Source organism: Cololabis saira, chromosome 15, assembly GCF_033807715.1.
Source record: "Cololabis saira isolate AMF1-May2022 chromosome 15, fColSai1.1, whole genome shotgun sequence".
NCBI lineage: Eukaryota > Metazoa > Chordata > Actinopteri > Beloniformes > Belonidae > Cololabis > Cololabis saira.
This window is the reverse complement of record NC_084601.1, coordinates 42798590-42817769: the sequence shown is the minus strand read 5'-3', so window position 1 is coordinate 42817769 and position 19180 is coordinate 42798590. Positions and strand designations below refer to the sequence as shown.

Sequence of the window (19180 nt, the reverse complement as noted above, 5' to 3'; positions counted from 1 at the left end):
CAGCCACCACGTCCTCAGCAACAGCCACCACGTCCTCAGCAACAGCCACCACCTCCTCAGCAACAGCCACCACCTCCTCAGCACCAATACGTTTTTTCCCACTCTTCCAACCCAAAGCATCATCTGCACCAAACATGTTAAAAAGGAAAGGTTCTTCTAACCCAAAACCCTGCTCAAAAAGGAAAAAATAAATGGAGGGGCAAATGTTTTCTGTACTTACTTACTTACGCCTTACACCCCTGCTGGGGTATAGGCCGTCGACAAGGGACCTCCAGAGTACACGGTCACTGGCGTTCTTTTCTATCTGCGACCAGGTGCATCCCAGTCTCTTGGTGTCTGCCTGGAGATCCCGCCGCCAGGTGTTTTTAGGCCGGCCTCGACTTTTCTTCCCCTGAGGGTTCCAGGTCAGAGCCTGTCTGGTGGTGTTAGACTCTGGTTTGCGTAGCGTGTGCCCGATCCATCTCCATCTTCTTCATCCAATTTCGTCTGCTGCTGGGAGTTGTTGTGTCTTCATCCAGAGGTCGTTGTTACTGATCTTGTCCGGCCAGTAGATTTTCAGGATTCTTCTGAGGCATTTGTTTGTGAAGGTTTGCAGTTTGTTTATTGTAAGCTTAGTAGTTCTCCATGTCTCTGCCCCATAGAGCAAGACGGATTTAACATTGGAGTTAAATATTCAGATTTTTGTTGCTTCCCGTATCTCTCTAGAGCGCCAGATGTTGTTGAGGAGGAGATGTTTTCTGTAGTGAACAGTATTTGCTTATTTTTTTATTTATTTCTCATTGTTTTTCAGTTCTTGAAGCACTTTAAATTATTGCTATTTATTGTCCACTTAAAGTGTAAGTCTGGTGTAAATTGACCTATGGTTTTGTTGTATAAGCTCACCACATGCAGCCCATAGAAAACAGAATGAGACAATCGAACAACATAGGCAAAGTTATGGGTCTGCTTTAAGCAGCCTGTACATAACTTGGCCTATGTTGTCCCAAATTGTCATTATTTTTTGTGTGTGGGCTGCATGTGGTGAGCTTATACAACAAAACCATAGGTCAATTTACACCAGACTTACACTTTAAGAGGACAATAAATAGGGGCTATGGGTCAATTTATACTGAACTTACAGTTTAATAGCAACTTATTTTGAATGAACAAATGTTGAGTGTTGTGTAGTAAACAGTATTTGCTTATTTTTTATTTTTTCATTTTATTTTATTTATTTCTCATTGTTCTCATTGCACTATAAATGCTTGCAACTTATTGTTCTCTTAATTTCACTTGTTTGTTGCACTGTAGCTGTTTCAAAAATATTTAGAATAAATGGTGCATATTTTTCAGAAAATGTAATGTCTCCTTGCTCATGCCCTTTTGTCAATGGTTTGGCTCTTAATCAGTACTGTAAACAAATCCAATATTCATTGATTCATTCAATTTCTAGTTTACTTTTGAGTATTATAATTGTCACCCATTGACCTTTTTTAGTATGGCTGTAGTATCCGTAGTATCAGTGTGCTATACAAGCAATATGCATGCAGGTAAGTGACTAGTTAAAAGCAGGGATGGATTACTGAACAGGCCTACCAGGCCCAGGGTCCCAAGAGCTCTGATGCTCTCCACAATTAAGATGCTACTGTAATATAGGCTTGTATTGGGTTTGTCTGGAAAATCTACAAAAGTCATCAGAATATTCAATTTAATTAACTATTTATCAAAATGTTGTCCCAGGGAATCACACCCCTGGCCTATGTTGTTCAATTGTCTCATTCTGTTTTCTATGGGCTGCATGTGGTGAGCTTGAACAACAGGACCATGGGTCAATTCACACCAGACTTACACTTTAAGAGGACAAAAAATGACAATTGTGTTGATCAGGGCATATATCTTGACTTAGGGGCTCGCTTACCTCCCAGGGAAAAAACGTTCAGGCTCAGGATTTTTTTTTACTATCACCCCTGTTGGCAACTTTACACAAATTTGGATTTGGCAAATCTTTTATCATCTGGATAAAGATATTATATAGCTCTCCCAAGGCATGTGTAATGACAAACATGATCAAATTTCAACAAGCTTTAACTTGCAAAGAGGTACCAGGCAGGATTGTCCTCTTTCTCCCTCACTATTTATTGAGCGCTTAGCAGCTGCTATCAGGAAACATTATATATCTAGGCATAAACATCTCCCCTAGACTGTTAGAGTTAATAAAACTAAATTATGTTCAGCTCTTAAGAAAAATAGAGGATGATCTTACCCGATGGAACTCTCTTCCCATTTCACTGATGGACTGATTGAGAATTGTCACCATCGAAATGATGGTTTTACCAAAAATAAATATATTTTTACAATGATACCGTTCAAACCCCCTTCGTTCTTGGTTTAAGTCACTGGATCCGTACGTGTCAACATTCCTGTGGAAAAATAAAACACCACGTATTAGCTTAAAGACATTACAAAAATCCAAAGACTGTGGAGGCTTAGACTTACCCAACTTCCAGTATTATTTCTTAGTTAATAAGTTACAGTATATCTTAAAATGGTGCAAAAATCACTCACTAGATAGTCAATGTCTGGATTCAGAACAAGTGTTTTGCAATGATTTGGAAATCTCAGATTTACCATTTATCAGTCAAAATATTAAATATCATAAATGCTTTAAAAGCATTAATATTAGCTCAACTCTGACACACTGGTGGGACTTCCTTTTAAAATAGCCAAAGTCTCACTTTTTCCATGTGATCGCACACCCATCTGGAACAATCAAGACATTCTGAAAAATGATAAAATGATGGTCAACTTTACTCAATGGAGAGACCAAGGAATACAGTATCTACAACATATAATCATAAGTGGACATTTTGTACCATTTAACACACTCACTGTTCAATATGGAATTAGCACTAACACATTTTTAGAATACCAACAACTTAAGTCCATAATAAAAAAAAAAAAAAAAACGCAACCAACTGGATCTGCAACTTCCCGCTAAGTAGGGCTGGGCAATATATCGAATATACTCGATGTATCGCGGCTTCTACTCTGTGCAATGTACAAAATGACTACCGTGAATATTCGAGTATACATTGTCACGCATTTGCTTTTAGCAGGGCATTAAATTGCAGGCTTTTCTCACTCTTTCTCGTCTCGTCTCTCCTTCTCAGAGACATAAAACAAGCGCACCTACTTACATACGTCAGTCAAGTGCGTTTGACTAAGTTGTGATTTCCCCCTTTTTGCATGAAAGTTTAAAATGAGCATATATTAATGAAGTATGAACAAGAATGTTTTATATTTATTGGCCTTTATTGACAATTGGGAAACTTTCTGGGGAAAGCCCGGTCTGATTGGAAGAGACGGCATACATCCCACCCGGGTTGGTGCTGCTCTTGTCTTTAGTAATTTGGCCTGTTTTATTAGACCTTCTCCCTGACAACGCAGGGCCAGGCCAGGATGCAGAGCTGCAGTTTAACACACTTCTCTGCTGCTTCTCGAGGACCAACGCCTGCCAACAAGACTGTATGATTGCATAACGTAATTGGCGACTCTAAAACTATAGGATTACATGATGTAATTGGCAACTCTAACCAGGTGCCTAGCAAAATAGAAGTGGTTGCAGTTCCCCGCCCTCCAAAAGTTCACCAGGCGCGGCGTTATAGAGGCGTTAACAAAAATAATCTTGTAAAAATTAAAACCAATGCACATTTGGTACCAATAAGAGACCGAAAAATTACTGTAGATGCGGACTACTAAATATACGATCGTTAAGCTCCAAGTCTCTGTTAGTAAATGATATAATTACAGAGACTAGGAGTGATATTTTCTGCTTAACAGAAACATGGTTACAGGAGGAAGAGTCTGTTAGTTTGAATGAATGGACTCCGCCCGGCTATTTTAATCATCACATTCCTAGAAACACGGGCCAAGGCGGAGGAGTCGCAGCAATTTATAACTCCAGTCTCCAGTATCCAATTATAATACATTTGAAAGCCTCACGCTTAGTCTGAAATTTCCGAGCTGGGGCCTCATCTATAAAGCTTGCTTGCGCAGAAAAAGCACCTGAAAGTTGCGGAAGCCGCCATCTACGCAAAGCCGCGGATCTAAAAAGAAAAAACGAACCGAAAAATCTGGCGATTCCTACGGCAACCCTCACCCTCCTGTAAGAATCTACTTAAGACATGGGGAACTGGCGACGCATGCGGTGAGGTGGTGAAATGCAGCCAGATACATGTCATACTCCCAGTGACATTCATTACAAATGGGCAACGTAGCTTTGTCACAATTTTTAAGTTTAATACTTACACTAAATTGAATTAACATGCACTCAACAACCACTTTAAAACGCGAAGATTGGCAATAACACGAATGTGGATTGCATGTAAACATAGTCAATGTCATCACATATCAGACTTACAGATCCATTTACACCCAAGCCGGCAACATCATAGATCCATGTGTTCCACGAGTAAGCCATTACGCAGGCATTTGCAGGACGTATATATCATACTCCCATCCTCAAATGAGTGGTTAATAGCAGCGGTCTAATCATCTAATGATCAATCGTGACAAGGTGTGTGACAATCAGTCTAATTGCTGTGTAAGAATATAAAATGTACGGTGACAGCCGTGCGTAATGCTGCACCATGGATGCGCTGGCACTACTTGAGGACCACGGAAATGGTTGGATCAGGATGGAGAGACAATTCAATTTAAAATAAATAGTCTCTCTTCCGATTTCCAAATGGGCGGCTGACCTCTCTCTTAACAGTAACCAAATCTCTTGGTCTTGTTTAAATAATTACACTATGACCAAGGAGATTATCTTCATTTCATCAACTCGAAATGTTGAATCACTTTTCTAAGCCCAACGGCACAACGCAGCTCAAACAGCAGGTGCTCCGCCCCTTTAATCTGATTGGTTTAAGAGTAAATCGTTCCCCACTTGGGGTGCGCTCTTATGATTGGCTGAAACAAAGGAAGATATCTGATTGGTTGCAGATCCTTCCGTGTTAAAAAAAACGCATTTGTGAATCGAGTCACGTCAGGGGAGTCTCAAAAGTCACATGCAAATCCAGCGCAGCTCACAGACAAAAAAACGTTTTTTAAATCAGGTTATATTTGTGTGTGCATCAAAAATACACTTGTATATCTTGTCCTACACACATGTGAATTTTGTCCTTTGCATTTGTGAATAATGACACTGTTCTAGCTCCATACTTGAAACTGAAAAGGCTTTTGATAATGCAGCCAAAAAGTAAGTCATCTTCTCTGTTACAGAATCATAAAGGAAGACCCAAAAGACACTGCTGTGATGATTGCGAGCAAGTCTTCACTACTTTTACCCGACAATATCATCTAAAGAATCACCAACGTATTCACACTGGAGACAAGCCTTACAGATGCGATCAGTGTGGAAAGGCTGTTGCCCAGCAAGGTGATCTAACGAAACACCAACGGATTCACACTGGAGACAAGCCTTACAGATGCAATCAGTGTGGAAAAGCTTTTGCCCAGCAAGGTGATCTAACGAAACACCGACGGATTCACACTGGAGACAAGCCTTACAGGTGTGATCAGTGTGGGGCGGCTTTTGTCCAGCAAGGTCATTTGACGATTCACCAACGTATTCACACTGGAGACAAGCCTTACAGATGCAATCAGTGTGGAAAAGCTTTTGCCCAGCAAGGTGATCTAACGAAACACAGACGGATTCACACTGGAGACAAGCCTTACAGATGCGATCATTGTGGAAAGGCTTTTACCGAGCAAGGTCATTTGATGAGACATCAACGTATTCACACTGGAGACAAGCCCTACAGGTGTGATCAGTGTGGTGCGGCTTTTGCCCGGCAAGGTACTCTAACGAGACATCAACGTATTCACACTGGAAACAAGCCTTACAGATGTGATCAGTGTGGAGCGGTTTTTGCCCGGCAAGATCATTTGACGAGTCACCAACGTATTCACACTGGAGACAAGCCTTACAGGTGCGATCAGTGTGGAGCGGCTTTTGCCCGGCAAAGTACCCTAACGACTCACCAACGTATTCACACTGGAGACAAGCCTTACAGGTGTGATCAGTGTGGAAAGGCTTTTGCCCTGAAAGGTAATTTGACGAGTCATCAACGTATTCACACTGGAAACGAGCCTTACAGGTGTGATCAGTGTGGAGCAGCTTTTGCCTGGCAAGGTCTTTTGATGAGACATCAACGTATTCACACTGGATAAAAAGTGTAAATTTGTGATCAGTGCTGATATCATTTATTTTGAGAGTTCAGTTAAAAGGCAGTTTAGTTAATTTAGTTTTGAAAGAAATAATTCTGGTGGTTCGATTGTGGGAAAGATTTTGAATGTTTTCTTTAAAAAGCAGCAGATTCTTACAGCTGTAAGAGCTGTTCAGTTATAACCAAATTTAGAAAATGAAGTACAAGAATTCAATTAAAATGTCTTTATTTTGAACATGATGGTAGTGTAAGTAACAGACATGTTCAAACATAGTTGAACAATGAATGCAAGAGACTTTCTTTTTTTTTTTGAAGCAGCAGCAGCAGTTTTGACATGTTCTAAAAGAAGTAAGAAGAAGTACAAAAATTCCTTTGGCCGCATGTCTTGGACACTCGGGTGAAGAGAGGGGCTGAGCTGTCAACTGATCACCACCTGGTGGTGAGTTGCATGCGCTGGCGGAGGAGGAGATTGGACAGACCGGGCAGACCCAAACGGATTGTGAGGGTCTGTTGGGACGTCTGGCTGAGCCCTCTGTCAGGGACGTCTTCAACTCTCACCTCTGAGAGAACTTCTCTCAGATCCTGGGGGAGGCAGGGGACATTGAGTCCGAGTCGACCATGTTCTCTGCCTCCATTGTCAACGCGGCGGTTCGAAGTTGTGGACGCAAGGTCTCCAGTGCCTGTCGTGGCGGCAATCCTAGAACCCGGTGGTGGACACCGGAAGCACAGGATGCCGTCAGACTGAAGAAGGAGTCCTACCGGGCTATGTTGGCCTGTGGGACTCCTGACGCAGTAGATGGGTACCGGCAGGCCAAGCGAGCCGTGGCTCGGGCAGTCCTGGAGGCAAAAATTCGGGTCTATGAGGAGTTCGGGGAGGCCATGGAGGAAGACTTTCGGTCGGCCTCGAGGAAATTCTGGAGGACCGTTCGGCGCCTCAGAAGGGGGAAGCAGTACTCTGCCGGCACCGCTTACCGTGTGGGTGGGGAGGTGTTGACCTCGACTGGGGACATTGTCAGACGGTGAAAGGAATACTTCGAGGATCTCCTCAACCCGACTGACATGCCTTCCACAGTTCTGGGGCATCAGGCTGAGACCAGCCTCGAGTTTATGATACCTGACCGCATGGTTTGGAACAAAGGAAACCCCATGGACGCAAAGCTCAACCAGGATTTGCATCTAAGGCCCTGCAGTGATAAGGAACAGCCCCTGATTGGACACAGACCCCAAGCCACAGGGGGGGCCTTGACTTCGTGGGCCAGCTATAAAAGGAAAAGCTCTCTTCTCCTCTGCCCGTTTCGCAGCGAGTGGCCGCAAGGTTTCTGAGCCCAAAGAGGAGCCGAACCAGGGACCCTGCATGCCTCGACGTGAATGCCTTTGGACCGACCTGGAGCTGAAGGAGGCCCAGCTGCTGTGCCCATGTATTCCCCTCATCCACACTGGTCCTCATTTGGACCAGGAGAGCGAGAGAGCCGCTCTTTATCAGGATCCCCTGCTGAGCGTAACTACTCTTTGTTTCATCAAGAAACACTGACCAGCCGGATCAAACCACTTTCTCTTCATTTACAAAGATTCACCTAAGAGGCTGTTCTGTGTCTGGGCAGAGAAACTTAGTAACACATTTTAAAAGTTAGTTTTACGTTGTGAGCCGGACTGGTGATCCCGTCACAACTGTGCTCATTAGTTGAGTGTGTTTGTTTATCTTATTGTTTTCTCCCCTAATTCTGCTCCTACTACCACCCACACCCCCCTTCAGGTAATCTGAAGTGTTGTGTTCATGTTTAGTTAGTTGTTTTTGGGTAGTTTAGCCATCAGAATTTATCCTAAGTGTTGTTTTACCATCTTCTTGACACTTGTGTGAATAAATTCTGATTAATTTGAATGAGAGAAGTTGTTTGTGCTTATTTTACGCTTATTTGTCACAACTGTTGTTGCAAGGCCTTTGTTCAAACTCCTCACTTCACTATTATTCTGAAGAATAATCTACCTTGAGACTAATTTTTGCAGTTTAGTTATATTTTTCCTGAATACATCAGGTGGTGCCCCGTTTTGATTAAGTCATTTTGATAATTCAATTTGATAATCTACTTTATAATTATTAATGATTGTCCTTCGACAATCATTAATGACTCTTTGATAACTGAACCAGCACCTCCCCTGTGGTACAACATCAATGATATTAGAAATAAAGGTATGGCTTTATATAAGTTGTCCTGTTGTGGTAGAATAAAATATCCAGCACAGAGATGTCATAGGTGTGAAAAAAAACCTTGAGAAAAAACAATTTTCCGCTCTTTTTATAGCAGGCAGTTAATGTTTCTTTTTTCCTGTAAAGTTGGACATTTTAAAGAGTAGGTGAATGACTTTCTTTTTGACAGTTGTGGAACTGCAACAAAATTAATTTCTGCATGAGACCCAATGCAAGAAAGAGATGGTCGACCTTCCTGTCCTGAGCACCAAGAAGAGGACTGGAGTGGTTTTCCATGTCCAAATAATAACACTGTAAAGTCTCACGTTTCCACCAAGGTTCAAACAGGGGACGTTTCACGTGTTAGGCTAACGTGATAACCACTACACTACAGAAACTGACATGCTTTGACCTGCAAAGTCGGCGGGCATAACAAAAAAAATCTTTTAAAACATTCTGCTACAAGTCTTGACAGCAAGATGGATACTGCAGGTTTTCTCCTGGCTGCTCTGAAAGACTCATTCTGCGAGAAATATTTTATCTCTTCCTTTTCTTCGAGTCTTTGCACATTGGCTTTGAAGTTATCTTCATATGAATCATATTAAAAATAAATGTATGGCTTTATATAAGTTATCCTGTTGTGGTACAATAAAAAATCATCCACCACAGAGATGTCATGGGTGTGAAAACAAACAATCTAGAATCTCTCTTTTTTGTTATAAAGTTGGACATTTTAAAGTGTAGGTGAATGGAGAATGACTGGCGTTTGGTCTGCAACAACTGCAACAAAATTCATTTCTGCGTGAGACCCAATATGAGAAAGAGATGGTCGGCCTTCCTGTCCTGAGCACCAAGTAGAGGACTGGAGTGGTTTTCCAAGTCCAAATAATGCTATTGCAAAATCATACCTGTTTCTACCCAGTTTTGAACAGGGGTCCATTCGCGTGTTAGCAGAACGTGATAACCACTACACTACAGACACTGCCATGCACTGAAATCGCAAATCAAAGATAACAGAAGAATGTAAAGGTCCTGTGAGTGGGAAGAGTTTGCAGAAAGCAGAATTTCACAGTGAAAGGTATTGACGGACCAGTGAGGTACTCCCTTCTCGAAAGAGATGTTGGTGAAGACGTAAACATGTCTGGTGAAACAGGAACAAGACAAAAAAAAAAAGGGAGGAACTTTTGAATGCAGTTCGCGGTGGGGCCAGGCGCAGGGTCGATGAGCTGGGGTCAGACTAAAAGGCACTGTTAGTAATTAGGCATTACATACACACAAATTGTATTAACCACCTTTCCACCCACCCCCCACATTACATTTCGCCCACAGAGGGATGGGTGGACGAGGGGGGGGGGGCCCGGGGGTGGACTAGGGGGTTGCCCTAGAGGGCCAGGAGTGACACGCCCCACAAAGACACACTGACGGGGACTGGCTTCTCTGGAGTAAAACAGACTCTACCATTCACACGCCCCCTCAGGATGAGGGTCAGACGGAAAACCCTGAAACATTTTTTTTTCTCGTATCACCCCCTCGTATCACTCCCTGTAACCTGATGGGAAGAGAGTTACTAATCGGGTTAGGGATGACTGTTCAGTGTGGATCCGATTGTTTGACGCATACCTTTCTGGACGGAGGTACACGGAGTGGATCAACCATCCAGTGGAAAATGCATTTTATCTCCTCAGCCAGATCTGGCCGCAGATATATATTGGACTTTCTTTGAACCAGAAACACCGGCTACTCCTAGCCCCTTATACGGTCTATCAACAGTGGCACCCCCGAATCGACACCCTGGGACCTTACGCTCCTCCCCCCAACCCCTTACATCTCACATTTTTTTATGACATGACACCCAATGGTACCATGAGGCCTTCCAAGAGAAAAAGGGGGACCATTGGAGTATTGCGTGCACACACATGTATGTTTCGGCGGTAGGCGTAGTCGCCTCCGCTGCACTCACGACTGCACGACTAAGGTGGTATGAAATGACGGATGAGGCCTACCCTCATGTGTCATTGGCTTTGCGCCCAGGCCATCAGGCTAAGGATTTAAAGCCTCCAAAGAAAAATTACAATATGCTAGAAGACGGATTTATTTCCTGGGGAGATAGATGTCTCAAAAAGGGGTGCACATCTCTCCAGAACGCTGATCCTCCATCCTCCACCACCCCACACCTTTGATTGTGGGGGACATGTTGTCCTTTTTAAGACTGACAACGTTATACCTGACTACACCTTCACCACCCAATAGTTGCACGACGTGGTGAAACAACTAGGCGTTAGGAACTGAACGGCACAATTAGATTGGGCCGAGGCCGCAGAAAAGGCGTTTATTCTGATGACACAATTGCTATTGTCGGCAGCAGTCCTCCCCGCCCCAGATTACTCGTCTCCGTTTTATTTAGATCTTTCTGTAAAAGAATCATCAGCAAGTGATGTCCTGTTTCAGAAAAAGGGGGAGTATGGTTGATAATCATGCATGACATGGAAACACGACCCTACATGCACACAGCATGTAGCTGCTACGGCGAAAACACCATTTGACGAAGCGATTAATTTGTTTGTAGACGGATACTGTTTTAAACACTAGAACGAAGGGTTACAATTAGCATATGCGATAGTAAACGAGGAATACGAAACATGGGTAACAGTAGAAGCTAGAAGGATTGAAGGCATCCAATCAGAATCAGATTTATTAGCCAAGTTTGAACATTGCCCAACATGGAATTTGACTCCAGTTATTTCGCTTACCACCCAGATTTAGAAGTAGCAACAGTAAATAACAAATGTACGGTAGACAAACAATGTGGCACGTATTAAAATATATACGATTAAAAAGTGAACGGTGCAGCAGTACTGAGGTAGACATTGTAATGACAGCTTTTAATAAGAAATATAAAAGTGAGCAATAAGCCCAGAGAATAGAAGTATTGGCAATAATAGTGGCCTTGAGATGGGAAACGGAGATTGATGGTATGGTATGGTACAAGCATTATGGGAGTAGTTATATTCTTTAAGGTAAAGAATACCACAGTGGGCAAACAAATGCCGATTAGGTGAATTAAATTCAGTCCTGGAGATGGCACGAGTAATCTTTTTCTTTTTTGTAAAAGGTCAAATTTTTTAGGTAACTGGGATAAGTATTACACTAAATAATATTACAGTAATTTAAATATGGTTCAAACAAAGGTTTATAAAGAATGAAAAGAGAAGAACGTGGAAGGAGGTGTCTCGGTTTGAAAAGCAGACCGACATGTTTAGATTTTTAGATATTTAGTTTTGCACAAGTGATCTATATGACAATTAGAGTTTAGACAGTCATCAATGAGGACCCCAAGGAACTTGGTAGAGTTTACTTTCTTTATTTTTTTCATCATTTATTTTGATCTGAAAGGCCAGATTTTCCATATTCATTCGTTCTTTATTGAAACGAAATTATATATAATTTGTTTTCTTAATATTAAGAGAGATTTTGTTCATCTTGATCCAAATATCCACCTTAGAGAGCTCATTGTTAAGGAAATTTTAAATTTCATGAATGTTGTTATGTGATACAAGAAGGGTTGTTTCGCTGGGCATTCCCGGAGGGCATGCCAGTGTTTAGCCCCCTGGGGCAGATCATTTTCAACTTTATTCTGTGCGAAGATGTGTCTTTATTTAACATTTAACAGTGAACTACGAAGGAGCTTTGCAAGAAGGAATATGTTTTTCATTTATTGTAATAATTAATTTGATCATCGACCAGTATTTTGGGGCAAATATGCCGTAGTTTCGTGTGAGCTAATGATTATTACTTTTTTTGCCTAGAAACGCTATTTTTTCCACAAAGGAAATGTTAATCGGGTGGACAATCCTAAGTACCCCCTGAACCCTTAAAGGATTTAACAGAGTAATCTGCAGGTCTGGATTGTTGAAGTGGGTGTACATACAGTGCGCAAAGGGAAAGAAATCAGTAATGTTCGTAAAGAAACAATTATTACTCCACACCTATCTGTATAAAATTATAAAATAATGTATTGAATCATCTGGAGTTGAGTATTGTGTAGTAGGTGAGATCATGAAGGCGTTTGGGAAAGCCGGATTATGAAGACTAAATTGGCAAAAATCTGTGAACAGACCAAAATTACATGGGTGGATCCGGGCCACGGACTGACGCCGTACGAACTACAGACTGGACGACTGTTTCCAGGGCCGCAGAACGCGCCCTATTTGAAGGAGACTGATAAATACCAACTTGGTCAAAAAGCTTACTTCTCCGAACTGCAAAGTTTGGTCTCTGCTTACTCCAAACAGGTCGGGGACGGACGGACACCGACCCCACAGACAGAGTGGGTTCTCCTGAGAGTCATCAAGAGACAGTGTTCGAGCCGTGTTGGACAGGACCCAGAACGGACCTCCCACGTCATCCGACACAGGAAAGGTGACACGTGGTGCCACTGGTTGCAGTGGGCCCACCGGACCCCCACAAAGATTAAAACCCCAGATCCGGCTGGATCTGCCGCAGCAGTGGACATCAAACATGAGCCCTCAACATAGGGGCAGAATAATCCCCTGGTGCGGGTCCACAGGGTGTCAGGGTAGTCTACCCCTGACACCTGAAGAAAGAAGATACACAGAGTGATCTCTGAGGAGGGATCAAAAGGGGGATTGTTGGATAAAATACATTCAAAACCAAACTGAATATGTAAACTGCATGTGCTGATTAACTAAATGTGTCTGTGTTGAAACTAAGGTGCATTCTTCTGACGTTTCACTGAAAGAACCATTTTCTGTACCAGGCACGAGATAAGGGGGGCCCCCAGCAATAAACTTTGGGCCATCCCCCCCTTTCTCTTAAAGTAATAAACCAGCCACACACACAGAGCGGCAGATCTAGCAGGACGGTTGACAGGAACAGGCTGCGGAGCCTGTTGCAGCTAGATCTCCCTCTTTAATTATGCCAGTGTTTGTGTCTTTCTTTAACTTTTCCAGCTCAATCAACAAACCCGGAGTGATCGGTTCACAACATTACCTTGTAGTTACTTGCCCAGTAATTCTATTTCCTAAGTATTTACCCAATAAGTACAGAAATTTTTACCTGGCTTTTACTCAGTACTTAAAGTGAAACTGGACTGTAAAAGAAAGCGTGTGTTATTTCCATAATATTACCTCTCTCCTCCAGTAATTACCTGTATTAATGGCACCTGCTTTAACTGGTTATCAGTATTGATAACCAGTAACAAAAGTATTGAGATTAACTTTTGTTATTGATCAAATACTTATTTTAAAATATAATTTGCAAATACATCCTTTAAAAATCAGCCAATGTGATTTTTTTTCATTTTGTGTCTCGAAATCCTCTGGTTACCACAGGATTTCGTCTCTGCTTTTTGCGGATGATGTCCTGTTGGCTTCATCGGACCGGGACCTTCAGCATGTACCGGGGCGGTTTGAGGCCGACTGCGACGCGGCAGGGATGAGAATCAGCACCTCCAAAACCGAGGCCATGGTTCTCCACTGGGAAAGGGTGGTGTGCCTTCTCCGGGTGGGTGGAGAAGTCCTGCCTCAGGTGGAGGAGTTCAAGTATCTCAGGGTTTTGTTCACGAGTGAGGGAAAGATGGAGTGGGAGATTGAGAGACGGATCGGTGTAGCGTCCGCAGTTATGCGGTCGATGTACCGGACCGTCGTGGTGAAGAAGGAGCTGAGTCGAAAGGCGACGCTCTCAATTTACCGGTTAATCTACGCACCTACCCTCACCTATGGTCATGAACTTTGGGTAGTGACAGAAAGGACGAGATTGCGGATACTCCCTTCCAGATAGGGTGAGGAGTTCGGTCACCTGGGAGGAGCTCGGAGTCGAGCCGCTGCTCCTTCAAATTGAGAGGAGTCAGCTGAGGTGGCTTGGCCATCTGTACCGGATGCCTCCTGGACGCATCCCTAGGGAGGTGTTCCAGGCATGTCTCTCCTCCCTAGGGAGGTGTTCCAGGCATGTCCCTCCGGGAGGAGACCCCGGGGAAGACCCAGGACACGCTGGAGAGACTATGTCTCTCGGCTGGCCTGGGAACGCCTCGGACTCCCCTTGGAGGAGCTGGAAGAAGAGCTGCAGGAAGTGTCTGGGGTGAAGGAAGTCTGGGCATCTCTGCTGAGACTGCTGCCCCCGCGACCCGGGAACGGATAAAGCGGCGGACGATGGATGGATTTTTTCTCTCATGGTTGAGATATACCTGTGATGAAAATTACAGATATATCGGTAACCCTTTCATTTACAGTACAGTAATAACCAGGTAATACCATGGTAATTACACTGTAATTACCTAGTAGTACCTTGTATTTACAAGGTAATTACATAGTAACTACCGGGTAATTTACCCAGTAAGTACTAGGTCATTATTACGTATTTTCTTGTACCATGTAATTTATGTGTATTTACTATGTAATTATATGGTAAATACCTGGTTGTTTAAACTAAACATTACTAGGTAATTACAAATACATTAGATGGGAACTATGAGGGAAATTACCTCCCTGTACCGGATGCCTCCTGGAAGCCTCCCTAGGGAGGTGTTCCAGGCATGTCCCTCCTCCCTAGGGAGGTGTTCCAGGCATGTCCCTCCGGGAGGAGACCCCGGGGAAGACCAAGGACACGCGGAGAGATTATGTCTCTCGGTTGGCCTGGGAACGCCTCGGACTCCCCTGGAAGAGCTGGAGAAAGAGCTGAAGGAAGTGTCTGGGGTGAAGGAAGTCATATACCCCCTCACACACCACCACCACCTTGTAACAATTACGCCAAAACAGGTGATCTGTCAAAGACTTTTTTTTTCTTCAAAAGGATAAAGAAAAAAATACAAAGTTCTGTATAAAAAACATATTGTACAGTGTAAAACGTATTGCATAGTGTAAAACATAAAACTAGACACAGTGTTGAAAATATAGGCACAATCAGTCAATCAATGCAACAAATAAAACAACACAGTGCATTCAATAACGATATAACAGCATATTTAGATCTCAAACTGGCATGTCAAGGACCCCAGTAATATCTGCATTTGCCCATCAGTAAGTTTAAGTAAGTTTTTCAGCAACTAGCACAACACTGATCCTAACCCTAATCCCCACTCGCCAGTGCGCCCCCCCAAAATGTTTTATCACCAGCCGTTACTGCTTACACATACCTAGATATATACGAAAAAGAACCATGTCCCATGAAGGCCGGTTAGCTCAGAAGGTCAGAGCGTGGTGCTAATAACGCCAAGGTCATGGGTTCAATCCCCATACTGGCCAAACTGGTTACCAGTTACACTCTGGGGATCTTACAAAGATTCAGATTTTAAAGATCGTATGTTTCATTGTTAACTTTATGTGGACCAAGGATTATTCACGTCTGAAGGATCACCTGCCTTGAAAAAGGAGGAAATAAAGATGACTTTTAAACATAAGGAATAAGTTTATAAAGCGAGGGGAAGTTTATTTGTAATAGACATTCCATGTACAATTCAAAGTGCTTTACATTAAAACATTTGAAAAATGAGGATAGAAATATGTGTCAGTGATAAAGAATTATCATCCAACAATAAAAAAGGCTCTAAATGCTCTGGTTCTCCAGGTTCTCTGACAGGTTGTTGTGGCCGAGTGGTAAAGGCTTTCCAATGCCTTATATTTGTAAAAATATGAAGAAAAGAAGAAACTAAATATTCAGACAATAACCTGAGTATCCCTTTTTTTTTTCTCTCTATTTTTGTGTGTGTGTGTGTGTGTGTGTGTGTGTGTATATATATATATATATATGTGTGTGTGTGTGTGTGTGTATATATATATATATATATATATATATATATATATATATATATATATATATATATATATATATATACCATATATATATATATATATATACATATATATATATATATATATATACATATATATGTATATACTGTGCATTGTGTTTATTTCACTGCATAAGCACGTCTGGTTGGATGCTAACTGCATTTCGTTGCCCTGTACTTTTGACATGTGCAATGACAATAAAGTTGAATCTAATCTAATCTAATTTGGGTACACAAACTATCATTTTACAGTTTCTAACTATAAAGTAGTAAAACCCACTTTTATACACCAACATATCTTCCCCCATACTACGACCTGAACAACTCAGCCATCGTACCAGAAATGCCCTTCATAGCAGATCCTCACAGAAATGACTTGATGGTACATCCATCCTTTATCCACTATATTCTTTGGAGGGGTCACATGGGTCTCCTGGAGCCTATCCCAGCTAATTTCCAGGTGAGAGGCAGAACCTGAATCTGAAACTTTCAAAGATAACCCGTGTTTTAGTGGTAAACATTCTGGCCAGTATGGGGATTGAACCCATGACCTTGGCGTTATTAGCGCCACGCTCTGACCTTCTGAGCTAACCGTCCTTCATGGTGAGCGTTTCTTTTTCGTATGTATGCATGTATATGTTTGATCCATCCTGGTTTACAACATCTTGAGTTACATGCACAGTCTCCCGAACCAAGTAGAGACTTTTTTAAGTGAGGTCAAACTTGGGAAGTAACTGACTGTCAGACACACCACGTAAAGAAATACACATTTGGTCAAAAATAATTGCAGGAGTACCCACCTTGTGGCACGAGTGCAGAACAGCAAAGCATTAAAGTGACTAAAAGGAGAAGAACCAGACATTACCTCCCTCTCAAGCAGTCCACATCTCTTAGAAGAACTTTAAGTGTGAATTAACTTTGGTTTAGAAATCTTCAATGTGATTTTCTTCCTTTATTAAGCTACATGTCATTTAACCATTTCACCACCACAGTTGAACTATGAATGAATGAAACATCTCTAATCTTTGTCTCCTCCAAAGACAGATGAGTTTAGAGGCTCTGCTGGGATTTGAACCCAGGATCTCCTGTTTACTAGACAGGTGCTTTGACCAACTAAGCCACAGGGCCTCTGTAACCTCTCAGTTACCTCGTCTCCATGGTGATTTCTCTTACCAAAGACAACCGGGGCCTCACATACTAACGCTGCCTAACCCGAACTGAGTCTGTTAACCCTGAAATGAAGGAAACTCTGAGTTTTCCGTTTCACAAAGGGAGGTAACTCAAACCAGAGAGAGAGAGGTAACTCTAGCCTGTTTCACAAAGAGAGGTAACTTAAGCTCTGGGTCAGTTACCGTAGTAACAGACTCTCTGAACCTAACCTGGTCAGTTACCGTAGTAACAGACGCTCTGAACCTAACCTGGTCAGTTACCGTAGTAACAGACTCTCTGAATCTAACCTGGTCAGTTACCGTAGTAACAGACGCTCTGAACCTAACCTGGTCAGTTACCGTAGTAACAGACGCTCTGAACCTAACCTGGTCAGTTACCGTAGTAACAGACACTCTGAACCTAACCGGCTCACTAGCAGGTTTACTTCAATAAAGCCTGAGTTTCTCTCTGTCTCCTCCCTCAGTGGCGTCAATTCAGCCAATGGGCCTTTACACAATACACATCTGTTTTCTGCACCACGGACAGCAAGAGCAGAGTTAGAGAGCAGAAAAAGCGTATCTGACAAACGCAATTTAACTCATTCTGTTCACTTTATTCACTATGTCAGTGCAACAATATCACAGGGACATCCCAGTTTAACTTCAAACAGTTAAAGTCCAAATGCAAAAAGGAGAGGGAGGGAGCGAAAGACAGAAAGAGAAAGAGAGAGAGAGAGTAAAAAAAAAAGTCAAATATTTCCCTTAAACAGATATATAAGAGGGTAGGGTGATTTGATATCTTACCTTAAAATGAACTACATAATTAATCCATCAGTGGCTACAGCCTCGTTAATATCTTCTGCTGCTGGGGCAACATTGGACCCATCATCACTTGCCTTCTTTCTTTTCTTTTAAATTGCGTGGTTGTCTGCTTCCTTTTCATTTTTGTAAGTTAGTAACACTGCAGAGCTAAAAACCAGATTGATAGCGACCACTGTCGTCAGGGACGCTGGGACATCACATTTCAAGACATGAGGGGGTACAAGTGTTGGGAAAGATAAAACCTAGTGAAATCCATCATGTTGTTCTGATATGCATTTGTAGTTATTTTATATGTATTAAGTAATAGAATAAATCAATACAAATAGACACAGAGTAATTCCATAAATGTATTAAAAAAAAAACTAATGTTTCCTCAAAGAGATTTAGTAAATTGAAATGTTAAATAAAGTTTAAGAAAAAAAAGAAAAAGTATGTAGATCTTTTGTTGTCGCCGGTTGCCACGGTGACTCGTCGAATCGGGGCTCCATTAATGCTGGCTTTTTATAATTGTGGCGCACGTGCTTAACTCCAGGTGAAACTACTTAGAGTTGAGTAAATTACCTCAAATCCGCTGTTCTGGAACCGAAAACTCAGAGTTTCCGATCTCAGAGTAGATCAACTAAGAGTTCAGGATTAGACTCAGAGTTTGTTGAACCTGCTTTGTGAAACGGACCCCAGGTGTTGTAAAAATTGAGCCTGGTCTCAGTCTGAGGCCCAGAATTGGGCCTTTAAGCTAATCCAAGGCCTTAACTGTTCACATATTTACACAGTCGCATAATTCAGGACTGTGGCCCAACACCAGGAATGTGCACCTTCCAGCGTCCGACATGTGGGGAGAGTGCACTGTTCCTGGGTAAATTTCCTGGCTTTGGGCCTCTTATATGTGGAAATGCTACCGCTGAAGTCCCTGTGGCCTAGTGGACAAGGAACCGGCCTCCTAAAACAGGAATTGTGGGGCCAAGTCCCACCTAGGATGTTTGAACATGTGGTGAATCACTGCAAAACTAAGCTG

The 19180-nt window shown here is 42.4% G+C and overlaps 3 non-coding genes and 1 pseudogene across 3 annotated transcripts; 2 read left to right on the top strand and 2 right to left on the bottom strand.

Moving 5' to 3' along the window:
- Nucleotides 1-1523: 1523 nt before the first annotated feature.
- Nucleotides 1524-19180, top strand: part of LOC133460962 (zinc finger protein 91-like) — a 59180-nt pseudogene continuing 41523 nt past the window's right edge.
- On the top strand, nt 15580-15653 carry trnai-aau (transfer RNA isoleucine (anticodon AAU)). Its single transcript has one exon. It is a non-coding gene; the product is annotated as a tRNA-Ile (tRNA).
- trnai-aau (transfer RNA isoleucine (anticodon AAU)) lies at nt 16722-16795 on the bottom strand. The gene has a single exon. It is a non-coding gene; the product is annotated as a tRNA-Ile (tRNA).
- Nucleotides 17253-17326, bottom strand: trnat-agu (transfer RNA threonine (anticodon AGU)). Its single transcript has one exon. It is a non-coding gene; the product is annotated as a tRNA-Thr (tRNA).